The sequence below is a fragment of the Mustelus asterias genome, chromosome 12, assembly GCF_964213995.1.
Source record: "Mustelus asterias chromosome 12, sMusAst1.hap1.1, whole genome shotgun sequence".
Taxonomy (NCBI): Eukaryota; Metazoa; Chordata; class Chondrichthyes; order Carcharhiniformes; family Triakidae; genus Mustelus; species Mustelus asterias.
The window spans coordinates 7,187,377-7,206,438 of NC_135812.1; the positions used below are offsets into that span (position 1 = coordinate 7,187,377).

Sequence of the window (19,062 nt, forward strand, 5' to 3'; positions counted from 1 at the left end):
AAGAGCTGAGTTGGTAAAAGTGAGCCAAGTGCACATTTTGGGATAATGTCATCACAATGAAAGAAGAAAAACGTGCATTTAGATAGCACCTTTTATAACAGCAGGTCATCTCAAAATACTTTACAGCCAATGAAGTACATTTTTTGAATTGTAATCACTGTTGTAATGTACCTCAGTGTGCCTGGAGCTGTATTCATAAGCCGCACAGAACACCTGCTCCTTTTTTTGTATTGGATCTGCATGTATTTTTGTAATTATATAAAGTTCATTTTTTGAAAAAAAATTAAACTGTTCCACATTTTGGCACCGGGTCTCTAAGAATCAAGATAACTTTTGTTTTAACCTATCCTACTTTCACAAAAACAGAAACTCCTTGCAGGGTTGTCACATGCTGATTTAGAACATAAGAATTAGGAGCAGGAGTGGGCCATCCGGCCCCTCGAGCCCGCTCCACCATTCAATAAGATCATGGCTGATCTTTTTGTCGACTCAGCTCCACTTACCCGTCCGCTCACCATAACCCTTAATTCCTTTACTGTTCAAAAATCTATCTATCCTTGCCTTAAAAACATTCAATGAGGTAGCCTCAACTGCTTCACTGAGCAGGGAATTCCACGGATTCACAACCCTTTGGGTGAAGAAGTTCTTCCTCAACTCAGTTCTAAATCTGCTCCCCCTTATTTTGAGGCCAATAGGAAGAAAGTACAGGGTACATTTGTACAGAGTTTTTGACCTGATGTCATGAAGGTATACCTGTTCCAAACCAGCAATAGTGATCATGGCCAGTGCCAATATGAAAGTAAATTCGCTCTTTCCTTTCATTTTTCCACATTAATTTCTCCGGCACTGTTAATTTTATCTGCATAACATTCTCCAGAAATGGCCAGACACAAAAACCCTTGTTAAAAACTTCGGAAATACCACAAGGCAGACAACCAAGTACATAACAAAAAGCAAGTGATAAAACTCTTCCTCTAGCTTCCTACAAGGGAGGAAGGAACACTCATCGATGACACAGAGCAGCTGCTAAACGCAACACTCAATGTTGGCTTCCTGTACAGAAGAGAACACTATAAATCCTCCTCATGGTTTGTGAGACCGCACACTCCAAACACTTTTTTTTTGCAAAAATACGCTTTATTCGGAAAATGTCTAGAAGAATATTACAAACATTTCAAAATGACCATCACACAAAGTGCAATAATATTCAGGCTCTCAACATACATCATGTTGCACTCAGGTGCTTCAGTACAGTCAAAGAAACATTAAAGACATTTCAAAATTATCAGTATAAATGGTACAGAGATATTTAAATTGTCCACATAGATCAAGTTGCATCCCGAAGTACTTCCATATAATTGTGATACATGTAATATTCACGATATATATTCAATGTGAGTTACACAGACCAAGGGGTTTCTATACAATTCCCCTAAAACACCGTTGGCCACAAGTCCATCAAGCACTGGTCTACACATAACGCCCTCCTTTAATTCAATCTCTTACAGATTTGGCAATCCTTAGGAGACACCTGACCTGAAACTGACCTGTAACTGCTAACCACATGGGATCGGCAGTCCCAGAATCAGGGATTTCCCTACACCAGCTCCCAGTGACACTTCCCACTGCTTCTGAAAAGCAGCTAGCATAATTAAGGGAAAAAAATACAAAAGTCTGAGGACTATTACTCTGGATTTGGTATTGAGTAATGAGAAGGGATTAATTGATGACCTCATAGTTAAGGATCCTCTAGGAGTAGTGACCATAGTATGATAGATTTCAAAATACCGTTTGCGGTTGAGAAAGTGGAGTCCCACACTCGCGTTCTGGGATTAAACAAAGGAAATTACGGAGGCATGAGGATAGATTTGGCCCGAGTAGAGTGGGCAGGAAGGCTGAGAGGTCGGACAGCGGATGAGCATTGGCAGTTGTTTAAGGAGATACTTAAGTCCTCAAAACTAAAATATATTCCAGTGAGGAAGAAAGTTGGTAAGTGGAGTCTTTCTATGCCGGACTGTATGACCTGAAGCCAACAGACAGCACGGCCTCCCAGTCTTTCCTGTTGTCTATCACGCAGGTCTTAGATGATGGCAAGCGGGAGAGCCTGGACAGTCCGGTATCTCTGGATGAGCTGACAAAGGCCGTCGAGTCCCTTCAGAAGGGCAAAACTCCCAGAAGCGACGGCTTACCGGCTGAGTTTTACTCGGCGCTGTGGGAGTTGACGGGCCCAGACCTCCTGGAAGTATACAAGAGTATGCTTCTGGAAGGCAGCATGTCAGAATCCATGAGGAAAGGCATCATTACCCTCATCTACAAACAGAAGGGGGAAAGGGAAGAAATTAGAAATTGGAGACCCATTTCACTATTGAACGTGGATTATAAAATTCTGGCCAAGGTCATCGCCAACCGGGTCAAGTCTGCTCTGGGGTCAGTGATCCATCCTGATCAAACCTGTGCTGTACTCGGCAGGAAGATCTCTGATAGCCTCGCGCTACTCAGGGATACGATCGCCTACGTGCAGGACAGGCAGGTGGACACCTGCCTCATCAGCCTAGACCAGGAGAAGGCGTTTGACAGAATATCGCACAGCTACATGATGGATGTGCTCTCCAAAATGGGCTTTGGGGAGGGAATCCGCAATTGGATCCAACTGCTCTACACAGACATCAGTAGCGCAGTTTCAATCAACGGGTGGGAATCAGATATGTTTCAGAACAGGTCTGGAGTCAGGCAGGGCTGCCCTCTCTCCTCCATCCTTTTTGTGTGTTGCATTGAACCCTGTGTCGAGGCCCTCAGAAGCGACCCAGGCATCAAAGGGGTTACAATCCCAGGCAGCGGAGGCACGCAGGTCAAAGCCTCCCTGTACATAGATGATGTGGCTGTCTTCTGCTCGGACCCCGTGTCTGTTCGTAGGCTCCTCCAAGTCTGTGAGCAGTTCGAGCTGGCCTCGGGGGCCAAAGTCAACCGGGGTAAGAGCGAGGCCATGTTCTTTGGGAACTGGGCTGACAGATCCTTTATCCCCTTCACCGTCAGGGCAGACTACCTTAAGGTGCTGGGGAGATGGTTTGGAGCAGCAGGGGCATGCGCCAAAAACTGGGAAGAGCGCATCGCCAAAGCCAGGCAAAAATTGGGCTTGAGGGAGCAACGCTCCCTCTCTATCACCGGAAAAAACCTGGTCATCCGGTGCGAGGTACTGTCCATGTTGTTGTACGTGGCGCAGGTCTGGCCTATCCCCAAATCCTGCGCAGCAACAGTGACCTAGGCCATCTTCAAATTTATCTGGAGATCAAAGATGGATCCTGTCCGGAGGGAGGCGATGCACAAATCTCCAGAGAACGGAGGGAAAAACATTCCCAAGGCCGCCCTCATCCTGATGGCCACCTTTGTCTGCGGCTGCATCAAGCTGTGTGTAGATACTCCGTACACGAACAGCAAGTGCCACTACTTTTTGAGGTTCTACCTGTCCCAAGTGTTGCAGAGGATGGGTCTGGCTGCACTGCCGCGGAACGCTCCAAGTAGTTGGACTGTACCACAGCACCTGTCCTTCGTGGAGAAACTTTTCTGCAAACACACCCTTGACCAAATGGCGATCAAGCAGTGGTCAGCACGTAATGTCCTTGAGGCCCTGAGAGAAAAGGAGACGGCGGATCCTGTCGGATGGTTCCCTGAGCGGACTGTCAATGCCATTTGGCAGAATGCCTCATCACCAGAACTCACAAACAAGCACCAAGACCTGGCTTGGCTGGTGGTGAGAAGGGCACTCCCCGTCAGATCCTTTATGCACGCTCGAGGTCTCAACCTCACCGCACGCTGCCCTCGAAGCGGCTGCGGGAGTGATGAGATGGTCGCACACCTCCTTGTGGAATGTGCCTTTGCAAAGAAGGTCTGGAGTGAGATGCAGTGGTATTTGTCGAGGTTCGTCCCGAGCAGCTCGGTGACGCAGGACTCTGTGCTCTACGGGCTGTTTCCGGGGACGCACACCGAGACAAATATCAACTGCTGCTGGAGACTCGTCAACTCGGTGAAGGACGCACTTTGATCCGCCCGAAACTTGCTGATCTTCCAGTTGAAAGATTTGTCCTCGACCGAGTGTTGCAGACTGGCACATTCCAAGGTCCAGGACTACGTGCTCAGGGACGCGCTCAAGCTTGGAGCAGCCGCCGCAAAGGCACAATGGGGAAAGGCCACTGTGTAAAGCGTCTCAACCGAGGCAGACCGAGGGCCGGGTAACTGCAGAATACCCTCGGCCTGCGTAACTGGGTGCCAATCTGAAAAATAGCGGCACACAGTAAACTCTGATGTAAGTATATAGTTTTAAGTTTTGAAATGTAATTAATGTAATGTCGTGTAAATAGGCATCGTATAGTATTGTAAAAACTACTGGGTTTTTTTGCACTGTTTGTAATTATTGGATATGTTGTTTTGCAATGGTTTATTTGAGAGTTTTTTTTATGAATAAGGTATATTTTTGAAATTAAAAAAAATCTGGACTTCCGGAAGGCGTTTGATAAGGTGCCGCACAAAAGGTTAATTCACAAGGTTAGATCACATGGGATTAGGGGTAATTTATTAGCTTGGATAGGTGACTGGCTGATGGACAGAATAAGAAGTTTAACAACACCAGGTTAAAGTCCAACAGGTTTATTTGGTAGCAAAAGCCACACAAGCTTTCGGAGCTCTAAGCCCCTTCTTCAGGTGAGTGGGAATTCTGTTCACAAACAGAGCTTATAAAGACACAGACTCAATTTACATGAATAATGGTTGGAATGCGAATACTTACAACTAATCAAGTCTTTAAGAAACAAAACAATGTGAGTGGAGAGAGCATCAAGACAGGCTAAAAAGATGTGTATTGTCTCCAGACAAGACAGCCAGTGAAACTCTGCAGGTCCACGCAACTGTGGGAGTTACAAATAGTGTGACATGAACCCAATATCCCGGTTGAGGCCGTCCTCGTGTGTGCGGAACTTGGCTATCAGTTTCTGCTCAGCGACTCTGCACTGTCGTGTGTCGCGAAGGCCGCCTTGGAGAACACTTACCCGAATATCAGAGGCCGAATGCCCGTGACCGCTGAAGTGCTCCCCAACAGGAAGAGAACAGTCTTGCCTGGTGATTGTCAAGCGGTGTTCATTCATCCGTTGTCGCAGCGTCTGCATAGTTTCCCCAATGTACCATGCCTCGGGACATCCTTTCTTGCAGCATATCAGGTAGACAACGTTGGCCGAATTGCAAGAGTATGTACCGTGTACCTGGTGGATGGTGTTCTCACGTGAGATGATGGCATCTGTGTCGATGATCCGGCACGTCTTGCAGAGGTTGCTGTGGCAGGGTTGTGTGGTGTCATGGTCACTGTTCTCCTGAAGGCTGGGTAGTTTGCTGTGGACAATGGTCTGTTTGAGGTTGTTTGAAGGCAAGAAGTGGGGGTGTGGGGATCAAGATAAGTACTTGAAAAGCCACAGCCTACAAGGTTACAGACCAAGTACTGGAAAGCACACGTAACATAGACATATGCTTCAGAGGTAGCACAGACACAACTTCCCATGCACACTATTCCAAAATCAATCTTTCTTTTGCCAATTCATAGACAAACCACTCAGACTGTGTCCTCTTCCTCCAGCTCTCTACAAGAGAGAGAAGGAACACTCATCAATGACACTAAGCAGTTGCTAAAAGCAACACTCAATGCCAGCTTCCTGCTCAGAAGAGAACACTGTAAATCCTCCTCGTGGATTGTGAGACCACACACTTTAGAAACACATTTCTCTAGGAAAACACTATAGAAATGATCCCTAAGAGTATAATCTTACTGACAAACACACAGAAGCTCAGTTGCCAATATCACAGATACACATCACGGTCAGGGGATGTGTCTCTAATTTATTGATTTTGTTATTTATATTTTTGCTAACTATTTCATCTACAATTATATACCAAAATAAATATACAGAAACAGATTATGTTTTCAAATGTAACATTAAAACCAGCAGATTTGTAAAGTCTGCTTTGCATAATATATACAATTCACCAGTCAAAAGTTAATATATGTGTCACTCGGAACCCGCAGACCGTGTCACGTGACAAACTCTTTCACAGTCACCATTCAGTGTGATATTGTATAGTTCCTAAACAAGTCAGTCAAATAACCAATGGAAAATGTTAGTGTAGGGACCCCGAGGACTAGGTAGGTAAAGAGGCTGAAATCTCCATTTTCAAACTCACATCTCCAAGATAACATTTACTCAAAAATGTGCAGGTGAGGTGGATTGGGCCATGCTAAATTTGTGTCCAACATGTGTAAATTAGGGGGATTAGCGGGATAAATACGTGGGGTTACAGAGACAAGGTTACAGACCAAATTCTGGAAAATCCAAGTAGGATAAGTATGTAAGTGCCAGCACAGACATAATGGGCCAAAGCACCACTTTCAGTGCTGTAAAGTCAATGGCCTAGAGGTATTGTTATTATTAATATTAACGTTATTATTATTGGACATTAATCCAGAAACTCAGCTAATGTTCTGGGGACCTGGTTTTGAATCCCGCCACAGCTGATGGTGGAATTTGAATTCAATTTAAATATCTGTAATTAAGAATCTACTCATGACCGTGAAACCATTGTCGATTGTCAGAAAACCCCATCTGGTTCACTAACGTCCTTTAGGGAAGGAAATCTGCCGTTCTTACCTGGTCTGACCTATAGGTGACTCCAGAGCCACAGCAATGTGGTTGGCTTTCAACTGTCCTCAGGCAACTCCGGATGGGCAATAAATGCAGTAAGAAGTTTAACAACACCAGGTTAAAGCTGAAAGAATTGTCCTCGGCCGAGTGTTGCAGACTGGCACATTCCAAGGTCCAGGACTACGTGCTCAGGGACGCGCTCAAGCTTGGGACAGCCGCTGCAAAGGCACAATAGGGAAAGGCCACCATGTAAAGCGTCTCAACCGAGGCAGACCGAGGGCTGGGTAACTGCAGAATACCCTCGGCCTGCGTAACTGTGTGCCAATCTGAAAAATAACGGCACACAGTAAACTCTGATGATGTACATAGTTTTAAGGAATGAAATGTAATGAATGTAATGTTTTGTAAATAAGCACTGTGTTGTAGGGGAAAAATGATTCATTTTTTGCACTGTTTGTAACTTTTGGATCTGTCGTTTGCAATGTCTTATTTGAGAGTTTTTTTTAATGAATAAAGTATATTTTTGAAATTAAAAAAAACAGGTTTATTTGAGGTTCTACCTGTCCCAAGTGTTGCGGAGGATGGGTCTGGCCACATTGCCGCGGAACGCTCCAAGTAGTTGGACCGTACCGCAGCACCTGTCCTTCATGGAGAAATTCTTCCGGAAACACACCTTTGACCACATGGCGATCAAGCAGTGGTCAGCACGTAATGTCCTTGAGGCCCTGAGAAAAAGGAGACGGCGGATCCTGTTGGATGGTTCCCTGAGCGGACTGTCAATGTCATTTGGCAGAATGCCTCATCACCAGAACTCACAAACAAGCACCAAGACCTGGGGTCTCAACCTCACCGCACGCTGCCCTCAAAGTGGCTGCGGGGATGATGAGACAGTCGCACACCTCCTTGTGGAATGTGCCTTTGCAAAGAAGGTCTGGAGTGAGATGCAGTGGTATTTGTCACGGTTCGTCCTGAGCAGCTCGGTGACGCAGGACTCTGTGCTCTACGGGCTGTTTCCGGGGACGCACACCGAGACAAATATCAACTGCTGCTGGAGGGTCATCAACTCAGTGAAGGATGCACTTTGGTCCGCCCGAAACTTGCTGATCTTCCAGCTGAAAGAATTGTCCTCGACCGAGTGTTGCAGACTGGCACATTCCAGGGTCCAGGACTACGTGCTCAGGGACGCGCTCAAGCTTGGGGCAGCCGCCGCAAAGGCACAATGGGGAAAGGCCACCGTGTAAAACGTCTCAACCGAGGCAGACCGAGGGCCCAGTAACTGCAGAATACCCTCGGCCTGCGTAACTGTGTGCCAATCTGAAAAATAACAGCACAGTAAACTCTGATGTATGTACATTGTTTTAAGTAATGAAATGTAATGAATGTAATGTTTTGTAAATAAGCACTGTATTGTACTGTAAAAATGATTCTTTTTTTGTACCGTTTGTAACTTTTGGATCTGTCGTTTTGCAGTGTTTTATTTGAGAGTTTTTTTTATGAACGAAGTATATTTTTGAAAAAAAATGTGGTCAACTCAACTTGCCCTCAGGATATTCCCCGATTATAGCCCTGATAAGTTTGTTTATTGCCAACATAATGAAACACATGTATACATTGCTTATCAATCCAATGACTGAGCATTTTATCACTACCTACAATTCCGAGGGGTGTCATCATGTTACCATTAATCCTTGTCAGTTCCCACTAAGTCCCCTACTATAACTTTTTCATTAGCTGTGACATTAATGTCTTTCTGACTCTGTTTTGATTAGATACTGTGAAGGCAGCATCATTAAAACTCACTCTTGTATCAGTTGTTCCTGATAAGGTATCTGGTAAGGCAATTAAGTGTCCTTTCTGGCCTTGTGATTCCAACAGTTGGTGCTTTAAAGGAATGTATCTAACATATGTTTAGTATCAAAAGGCACTCTGTAACTGTGCATCTAAGTTTCTTTGTTTAACTTCTAAAAATGTACAGAAGATATATTTATATGTATGGACTAATTAAAGGTATTACATATACCTTTAAAGCTACAAAGTATTTAAAACACCTAATTACAATTACTAACAAACTTTTTCCCCATTGACAAGTGAATTCTGCATTGAAGTTGATTAAACAAAACACCCTAGCAGAGCCTGGCAATTTTATAGTACAGTAAGAAGTTTAACAACACCAGGTTAAAGTCCAACAGGTCTTTTTGGTAGCAAAAGCCACAAGCTTTCGGAGCCTTAAGCTCCTTCTTCAGGTGAGTGAGAATTTTGTTCACAAACAGGGCATATAAAGACACAAACTCAATTTACAGAATAATGGTTGGAATGCGAATACTTACAACTAATCAAGTCTTAAAGGTACAAACAATGTGAGTGGAGAGAGCATTAAGCACAGGTTAAAGAGATGTGTATTGTCTCCAGACAGGACAGCCAGTGAGACTCTGCAAGTCCAGGCAAGCTGTGGGTATTACAGATAGTGTGCCATGAACCCAATATCCCGGTTGAGGCCGTCCTCATGTGTGCGGAACTTGGCTATCAGTTTCTGCTCAGCGACTCTGCGCCGTCGTGTGTTGTGAAGGCCACCTTGGAGAACACTTACCCGAATATCAGAGGCCGAATGCCCGTGACCGCTGAAGTGCTCCCCAACAGGAAGAGAACAGTCTTGCCTGGTGATTGTCGAGCGGTGTTCATTCATCCGTTGTCGCAGCGTCTGCATGGTTTCCCCAATGTACCATGCCTCGGGACATCCTTTCCTGCAGCGTATCAGGTAGACAATGTTGGCCGAGTTGCAAGAGTATGTACCGTGTACCTGGTGGATGGTGTTCTCACGTGAGATGATGGCATCTGTGTCGATGATCCGGCACGTCTTGCAGAGGTTGCTGTGGCAGAGTTGTGTGGTGTCGTGGTCACTGTTCTCCTGAAGGCTGGGTAGTTTGCTGCGGACAATGGTCTGTTTGAGGTTGTGCGGTTGTTTGAAGGCAAGAAGTGGGGGTGTGGGGATGGCCTTGGCGAGATGTTCGTCTTCATCAATGACATGTTGAAGGCTCCGGAGGAGATGCCATAGCTTCTCCGCTCCGGGGAAGTACTGGACGACGAAGGGTACTCTGTCCACCATGTCCCGTGTTTGTCTTCTGAGGAGGTCGGTGCGGTTTTTCGCTGTGGTGCATCGGAACTGTTGATCGATGAGTCGAGCGCCATATCCTATTTTATAGTAGCCCTTTCCTTTTTGTATCTTTCTACAGATGGTGGTCGGTAGCATGCTGTGGGATTGAGTTGAGGTCACTCATAGAGTCATACAGCATGGAAACAGGCCCTTCGGCCCAACTTATCCATGCCGCCCTTTTTTTTACCACTAAGCTAGTCCCAATTGCCCGCATTGGGCTCATATCCCTCTATACCCATCTTATCCATGTAACTGTCTAAATGCTTTTTAAAAGACAAAATTGTACCCGCCTCTACTACTACCTCTGGCAGCTGGTTCCAGACACTCACCATTCTCTGTGTGAAAAAGTTGCCCCTCTGGACACTTTTGTATCTCTCCCCTCTCACCTTAAACCTATGCCCTCTAGTTTTAGACTCCCCTACCTTTGGGAAAAGATACGAAGACAAAGTTTCTGTTAAGGAGGTCTTCGAAGTATTCCTTCCAGTGGGTGCTGACTGCCTCTTTGTCCTTGATGAGCACCTTTCCATTCTTGGCCAGCAGTGGAGTAGGGCCTGGAGTACTTTGATCGCAGGTGGTCTTGACTGCGCTAAAGAAACCTCCCACATCGTGATTGTCAGCTAACTACTGGATCGCTTGTGCTTTCTCCATCCTCCATCTAATCTTTAGGTTCCGGCACTTTTGCTGGACCTCAGCCTTCAGTTGTCTATGGTGCTGCTTTCCTATTCTCGAGTTATGTTACTGTTTCAGGTTCAGAAATGCTTTGCCCTTGCAGCTTATCAGCTCCTGGATCTCTTGGTCGTCTCATCGAACCAGTCTTGGTGTTTCCTGGTTGAGTGACTAAGCGTCTTTTCGCAGGTGCTGATTATGGGGACCTGAAAGCAGACCAGGCGCTGCAGATATTCTGCGTCTTTCAATCACCACTAGTTGTCAGGTTGACAGTGAGGTACTGGCTGAATAGGGTTCTCTTATCAGGGTCCAGGACTGCCTCAGCATTGATTTTCCTATGGCATTGTTTCTGTTGTCATCGGTGCTTAGGGGTTATATTGATGTGGATTGACCATGGCAAAATTGCCCTTTAGTGCCCAAGATGTTTAGATTAGATGGATTAGCCATGGTAAATGTGTGGGGTTATGGGGAAAAGGCAGGGGAGAGGGCCCGGATAAAATACTCGGTCAGAGAGTCGGTGTAAACTCGATGGGCCGAATGGCCTCCTTCTGCACTGTAGCGATTCTATGTTGATCAAAGAACAGATCTGTGGTCTGTCCAGCAATGGTCAGCTCCTATCATGGTGCGGGTGATAAGCATGTCCTTGCAGTCTCTCAGTCAGACGGTCATGTTGTCAAGCAGATGTTAGTGCTTGGGGCAAATGTTGCCATGAAGCCTTGTACTTGGCTCTCTGATGGAGCAAGATGTTGGTTATGACAAGGCCTTGTTCCAGGCATTTTGTCAGAGGCAGGGTACTGTTGATGATCAATTTCCTGACCTGACTATTACATCTCCCCAGATATCTGTGTCCTTTTCAACTCTGGTGCTGGTCACCAAGGAGGATCAGCTTGTTGCCCTTTGGGACTCGGGTCAAGGACTGTTCGAGGCTGGAGTAAAATTCCTCTTTGGACTCATCTGTAGCTTCCAGTGTTAGGGCGAACGCACTGAGGACAGCAGCGCACTGGTTCCAGGCTAGGGTAAGCTGAAGGAGCATGAGTCATTCCTTTATCCTGCGACATGAGTCTCTGAGGTAGGCAGCTAGTTTGATCAAAATGGTGAAGCCAACCCCGTGGAAGCAGAAAACTTCTTCTGGTTTACCGTCCCAGAAGAAGCTGTAACAGCCATCTTGCCCCTTGAGCTGACCTTCCCCTGCCCGTCAGGTCTTGCTTAGGGCAGTGATGTCAGACACCTATGTCAGACTCCTATTTATTGACTACAGCTCAGCCTTCAACACTATTATTCCCACGAAACTCATCTCCAAACTTCGTAGCCTGGGCCTCGGCACCTCCCTCTGCGACTGGATCCTGAACTTCCTAACTTACAGACCACAATCAGTAAGGATAGGCAACAACACTTCCTCCACGATCATCCTCAACACCGGTGCCCCACAAGGCTGTGTTCTCAGCCCCCTACTATACTCCTTATACACCTATGACTGTGTGGCCAAATTCCCCTCCAATTCGATTTTCAAGTTTGCTAACGACACCATCGTAGTGGGTCGGATCTCAAACAATGATGAGACAGAGTACAGGAATGAGATAAAGAATCTGATGAACTGGTGCGGCAACAATAATCTCTCCGTCAATGTCAACAAACGAAGGAGATTGTCATCGACTTCAGGAAGCGTAAAGGAGAACATGCCCTTGTCTACATCAACGGGGACGAAGTAGAAAAGGTCGAGAGCTTCAAAGTTTTAGGTGTCCAGATCACCAACAACCTGTCCTGGTCCCCCCCTGCCAACACTATAGTTAAGAAAGCTCACAACGCCTCTATTCTCTCAGAAGACTAAGGAAATTTGGCATGTCAGCTACGACTCTCACCAACTTTTACAGAGGCAGCAAAGAAAGCATTTTTTCTGGTTGTATAACAACTTGGTATGGCTCCTCCTCTGCCCAAGACCGCAAGGATCTACAAAAGGTCGTGAATGTAGCCCAATCCATCACGCAAACCAGCCTCCTATCCATTGACTCTGTCTACACTTCCTGCTTGCTCAGCAAAGCAGCCAGTATAATTAAGGACCCCACGCACCCGGACATTCTCTTTTCCACCTTCTTCCGTTGGGAAAAAGATACAAAAGTCTGAGGTCACGTACCAACCGATTCAAGAACAGCTTCTTCCCTGCTGCTGTCAGACTTTTGAATGGACTTACCTTGCATTAAGTTGATCTTTCTCTACATCCTAGCTATGACTGTAACACTACATTCTGCACTCTCTCGTTTCCTTCTCTATGAACGGTATGTTTTGTCTGTGTAGCGCGCAAGAAACAATACTTTTCACTCTATGTTAATGCATGTGGCAATAATAAATCAAATCAAATCAATGTTGAAACGTCCTGGGCAATGACAGCAGTACGCTGTTCCAATCTGTCGTTTTTGGAGTTGTCCGTGTGAATCCTGACCTTCCAGGTTTTTAACTTAATTTTAAGGGGTGGAAGATGCTTGCACATGAGTTATTTTAATGTGGAGTGGCTGTTACACACCAGTTATCACACGGGTTTACGGAGCAAGGTCTCTGCCCAGTGGCAAGAGAGTCCAAGAAAACTAGAGATCAGGCTCTGCTATATGGGCTTAGGACCTACAAGAACGCATATGAAAAATGGAGAGAGAGCCAGGACAAAACTTAACAGTTCTGCTGGTGATAGCATGGCAAGCAAACTGGAGCCAAGAAGGAGCTGTTTCCTTAACTTTCATTCTCACTCAATATTGGTCTTGAATGATAATTAGCGCTCAAACGTTTTTACCAAGAGGACTAATTAGGAAATGAATCTGCCTATTTGAACAATCCCTTTTCCAGCCAAAAGGAAAATACTGAGGGAGATAAAAACCAGAAGTTAAAACAGAAATGCTGTAAACACAAAGTAGGATTGGCAGGCTCTAGGGAAACAGTTGAAGATTCAAGTCAATGCTCTTTCATCAGAACTACAAGATGTTAGAAAAAGGCACTTTTAATCCAGTACAGTGTCTGGGGAAATACAGGGTTGTGTGGTATGGGAAATGTTACAATCCCACCTAATGTTACTAATGGACATTCAGGTCCCAGAGGGATTTTGATATATCCAAACTCTTATTTTTTGTTTAGAGATGTGGATGAACAGTCACATTACTGCTGATTAACTTCTAACATTTAAAACATTTATTAAACAAGGTTAACTGCAATACACTACTCCTTCACCCCAGCTATCTTTACAATTATACACAGATTTGTGAGAATGAAACAAGTCACAAAATGTTCTCAGTATGTACGCAGGCTGCTCAGGGAACCAACTGTCAGGATCTACCATCTCCTCCCTCAGGGCCTCTAGGTCGTTCCGTGCAAACCACCAATCTGATGGACTTCTGGTCAAAGATGTGTCTCTGCGCAACAGTGCTAACCACTGTGAATAAATAAAACTCATTTCATTTCTCTTGCTCCTTCCTATCCATAGACAGACACTGCATTTCATTGAACTAGTCATAGCTGATGGGTCATCATCAGCCTGAAATGTTAACACTGTTTCCTTCTATAGATGCTTCCTGACTTGCTGAGTACTTCCAGCATTTTCTGCTCTTATTTATAATTCATGTCATCCTTCCTGCTCAACACCTAGCCCTATTAAACTATGGAGCAACCATATTGAATTATAGGTCAGCATGATGGCCCTGTGTTTAGCACTGCTGCCTCACAGTTCTAGGGACCTGGCCTTAGAATAACAGAATTCCTACAGTGCAGAAAGGGGCCATTCAGCCCATCGAGTCTGTACTGGAATCGAACCTGGGTCCCTGGCGCTGTGAGGCACCACTGCTCCACCTTGGGAGATTGTCTGTGTGGAGTTTTTACATTCTCTCCATGTTTGCGTGGGTTTCCTCCTGTTGCCTCCCACAGTCCAAAGATGTGCAGGTTAGGTGGAGTGGCTATGCTAAATTGTCCCTTAGTGCCCCAAAATATGTAGGTTAGGTGGACTAGCCATAGTAAAATGCACAGGGTGACAAGGAGAGGGCAGCGATGTGACCCAGGTAACATGCTCTTTGGGAGGACTTGTTGGCTTAAGTGACCTCCTTCTATAGGGGCTCTATACCACATCATCCTAAATAGCTACAAAAGGAAGCAACACAAACTTCCAAAAAAAAATCAAGCTTTCTGTTGCGAATTGATAGACAAACCACTCAGACTGTGTTCTCTTCCTCCAACTCTCTACAAGAGAGAGAAAGAACACTCATCAATGACACTGAGCAGTTGCTAAAAGCAACACTCAATGCCAGCTTCCTGCTCAGAAGAGAACACTGTAAATCCTCCTCGTGGTTTGTGAGACCGAACAATTTAGAAACACATTTCTCTAGGAAAAAACTATAGAAATGATCCCTAAAAGTATAGTCTTATCGACTCAGAGCCACAATCTGGCTTGGCAATGCCAGGAATGCACATCACAGTGCGCCTGTCTAATTCCTGTCCATACTATATCTAAACGATTTTAAATCAATCAATCTAATCTGCAAAGTCATAGTTTTCCACATGGGGATGGACCAAAAAGAGCGGTAAAAGAGAGAAACAAGCACAAACAATATTGAAATTGAATTCCTAATCTGAATAACACTTTGTTCGTGCAATCAGAACTGAGAATATGAGTGAGGCGGAGCTGTAACTGTTCAGCTTATGCTCCCAATCACGACCCAATAGCTACAAGCATTTTATGTTGGAAAGAGGCAGTGGCAACAGAGCCTGAGGACAACACCAGCACCGCATATGTGCTCTTACCCCACTCGATCGCACATGAACTATATGCAAAAAGGAGCCGCGACCTTAACTCTCATTTCCACATAACAGTATGTTATCTGAAGGATGTGATTTGGGTGTGAGGTTCACTTTTAACAGCCTGACAATTTAAGGAATTAATCACCCCTTTCCTACCTCCTGGAAGTCAGGTGCAACAATAGGCTAGTCTGCTTCCACACATTCGGGAATTCAGTCTACCAGCTGGCAAGATCACAACATAAAATCTCAATGAATTATGAGTAAATTATTACTTCACTAAATTTGCCTGAATGACATTTATAAAGTGAGCCAAACATGTCTCATAACGTCAACCTGGGAATGTTACTCAGACAGCACAGAGGAACTTTAGCTCAGTATGGGGCCAGCATGGAACACACACATTCTACTGTTGTTGCTTTAAACCGACAACATGGAACCTGGATTTTAAGAATGATTTAAAGCATAAGATGCAGGAAACAGTCAGAGGGTCTGTGGCAACCTATGTGACTCCCTGATACATGAACTGTTTTTCTCTCCACAGATTGCGGCTGGACTGTGGAGATGAAACCGGTTAAAATAAGCCCGGTCACAGAAAGCTTCCAGCATGTCCCGTTTACATTCCAAGTTATTTTGTATTTGTTTCAAAGATGATTTATCTCCCATGCCCACAGAGTAAAGGGGTTAAATTTGAATTGATTAAAATACTACGATAAAATGGTGTGCAAATGCTGCTAGTAATTTGTATTAATGAAAAAAGTTGGAGCCTATTGCCGTGTCATTGCTTATCCGCAATGCCGTGACTCGGATTCGAACCGAGGTTGCTGCGGCCACAACGCAGAGTACTAACCACTATACGATCACGGCGTGCTACATAGGCTACGGAAATGCAGGGATGAAAACTGGCAAACTGGCATCAAATGAAACAATATGTCCAGCTAAGTTATTAATTAACTATATGTCCATTGTTGTTATGTCAGCTACATTATCTCACGTTACTGAACAGTAGCCACTTCTTCAACACGTTATCCGATATACCAGCTATCTGTTCCCCCTCTGCTTGCATTCAGATACCAATTACCATCTGCATCTGGTTTCTGTGTGGAGTAAGCCAGAACCTTTTCCTGCTCTCCAGGCGCTATTCTCCTATCATGCTTATTACTCTACCGTGTGGCTATATCACACGAACTCTCCAGACAGCAATTACTGAGGGTCCATACTGGAGGCTGCCGAACATCACAAATAGTGCTACCAAATCAACCTGTTGGACTTTAACCTGGTGTTGTGAGACTTCTTACTGTGCTTACCCCAGTCCAACGCCGGCATTTCCACATCATGAAACCATCAATCAAATCAATATCAATCACTATCTCAGGAGAGGAACACAGAATAAAACTGATGCTGGGAAAAACATTGAAATATAAGTAAATATTGAAATTCCCTCAGCTGTCTAAAGTAAAGTTAATCCAATATTCCAGATATACTACATCCCATTTACTAAATACAATATTTTTTTAAAATGTAAAATTATATATTATGTTTGATTATTGAATTTCCCTATCTGCACACCAAACAACCTAATCAATAAACTAAGACAACATTAGCAAATTTAAAACAGAATTGAGGAGAAACTACTTCTCCCAAAGGATTGTGAATCTGTGGAATTCGCTACCCCAAAATGCGGTGGCTGGTGAGAGTGAGTAAATTTAAGGGGGAGTTAGACAGATTTTTAATTGGTAATGGGTTGAAGGGTTATGGGGAGAAGGCAAGAAAATGGGGATGAGGAGCATATCAGCCATGATCGAATGGCGGAGCAGACTCGATGGGCCGAATGGCCTAATTCTGCTCCTATATCTTATGAACATTTTGAACATTAAACAAAATAAATCTGTTCAATTTAATTAAGATCGATTAACTCTCAGAATACTTTTTTATATATCCTTGAAATGGTTGAATTTTGTAAATAAATCAAATGATTGAAGTAATGCTTCCAAACTAATTTCTTTTTTAAAAGTTACTGTTGAATGTACTTCCCCTAGCCATTCAGGGCCTACATCCTAGTTCATTATAACTCACTGCTTGAAAAAAATTCTCATCTTCTCCCGGCTTCCATGTCCTCCAGTCACCATGCCATTTGCCAATTTAAATGGTTTTGCCTTATTTACTGTTTCAAAATCTATCAGAATTTTGAAGAACTTATTAAATATTCCCAAAATCTTCCCTGCCATCATGAGAACAATCATGTTATTTCTCATCTCTCTGCGTAAGATAACACTTGGAGAGAGAATTTTTAACATTTTTATTCCATCCAAAAACTCAAATTCAAACTGAATCCAAATCATGGTTCCCACGAGAGGGACAAACGAGATCCAAATGACAAGACGAAGCATTGCACCCTCTCCCGGGCTTGATCTAATGCTTCATCAACACCAAAAGGCCAAGATGGCTTTGAGAAATTGCATCAGATGACGCCTCAGTTTAACTTTGTGGCTACCTTGATCCTTTACTCTACCCTAACCTGGGCATCAGCAGACCAAAAGTGCAATGGGCCAGCCTTATCACCTGCTTGATCATGGTTTCACCCTACCAATACTTGGAGAAATGTTTCCGGTCAATGACTGGATATGAATAATCAGTCTGAAACTTTAATGCTTCTCTCTCTCCCTACAGGTGCCAAGGGAGTAAATGTGATTTGAATTGGATATGATATCATCCATATTTGCCTTGAAGGTGTACTAAAGCCCTTTGATGAGATATGGTGAAATACAATTTGTTAATTCTGCTTTGTTTTAGCGATTTTAAAGAATTTCCAGTGTGATGACATAATGCCTTGATTCAACCAACTACAGAACCTTCCTCATGAGCAAGAAAAGTAACAGAAAATACACCTCAGATCCCTATTAGCTCAGTCTGACTTCTGACTTCTGATTCTTACTGGCTGTTGCTTTGAGATCTGCTTACCAGGTTAGGTTTCTTTCCCAGACCTAACTAGATGACTGCCCATATGCCCTTTTGTCTGTTTTTCACTCTCTCTGTTCCCAACAACAACTTGCATTTATATAGCAGCCTTATATTATACTAAAACACTCCAAGACTCTTCACAGAATTGTTAGCAAACACAGTTTGACACCAAGACACATTCAGGCAAGTCACCAAAAGATTGGTCAAAGAAGTAAGCTTTGAGGAATGTCTTAAAAGATTAAAATAAGGTAGACAGACAGGGAGGTTTAGGGAGGGAAATCCAGAGATTAAGACCTGAGCAGCTGAGCGCATGGGTGTGAATTGCAGAGTCTTAAGAGTGAATGATCGTGGACTATAGAGAACGCTGATGAAAGCTGTCATTATAGAAGACAGCTCTAACTGAATAACAAAACAGGTATTTTAAATTTATAAAATGGATGCAGTTTGCCTTTAGAATACATTTTGTGAAACTTCAGCCAGCGGCAAGATACAGCAAGGTTTGATGGGATGCAGTAGTAGACAGGGCCTGCATTCTTTGGGACTATGGTCCTACTGAATGCGGCCACTTTATCAGCAGTTGTCGGGAACAAGATGGCTACCAATGCCAGTTGGATGAATACAACTATACACTCCAAGCTGATAACACAGGTACAAGGCAGACATAAGGAATTTCTCAGGGTCAGACGAGAGTCACGTGGGTTTGAGTCTGTGAGAATCATTCTCCCATCTCACTGTCCAGCGCCCTGTGTAACTGGGCAACAGAAGGGAGGTAACATCTATAATTAAGGCCAAATCAGATCCCATGAGGTCAGGATGTATATTGTTATTGGCTGGAGTTAGTGA

The 19,062-nt window shown here is 44.2% G+C and overlaps 4 non-coding genes across 4 annotated transcripts; all 4 read right to left on the reverse strand.

Annotated features, from left to right (window-relative positions):
* Nucleotides 1–945: 945 nt before the first annotated feature.
* Nucleotides 946–1,168, reverse strand: LOC144502145 (small nucleolar RNA U3). Its single transcript, XR_013499284.1, has one exon. It is a non-coding gene; the product is annotated as a small nucleolar RNA U3 (small nucleolar RNA).
* Nucleotides 1,169–5,588: 4,420 nt separating this feature from the next.
* On the reverse strand, nucleotides 5,589–5,805 carry LOC144502139 (small nucleolar RNA U3). Its single transcript, XR_013499279.1, has one exon. It is a non-coding gene; the product is annotated as a small nucleolar RNA U3 (small nucleolar RNA).
* Nucleotides 5,806–14,670: 8,865 nt separating this feature from the next.
* LOC144502134 (small nucleolar RNA U3) lies at nucleotides 14,671–14,887 on the reverse strand. The gene has a single exon (XR_013499275.1). It is a non-coding gene; the product is annotated as a small nucleolar RNA U3 (small nucleolar RNA).
* Nucleotides 14,888–16,053: 1,166 nt separating this feature from the next.
* On the reverse strand, nucleotides 16,054–16,125 carry trnah-gug (transfer RNA histidin (anticodon GUG)). Its single transcript has one exon. It is a non-coding gene; the product is annotated as a tRNA-His (tRNA).
* Nucleotides 16,126–19,062: the final 2,937 nt, after the last annotated feature.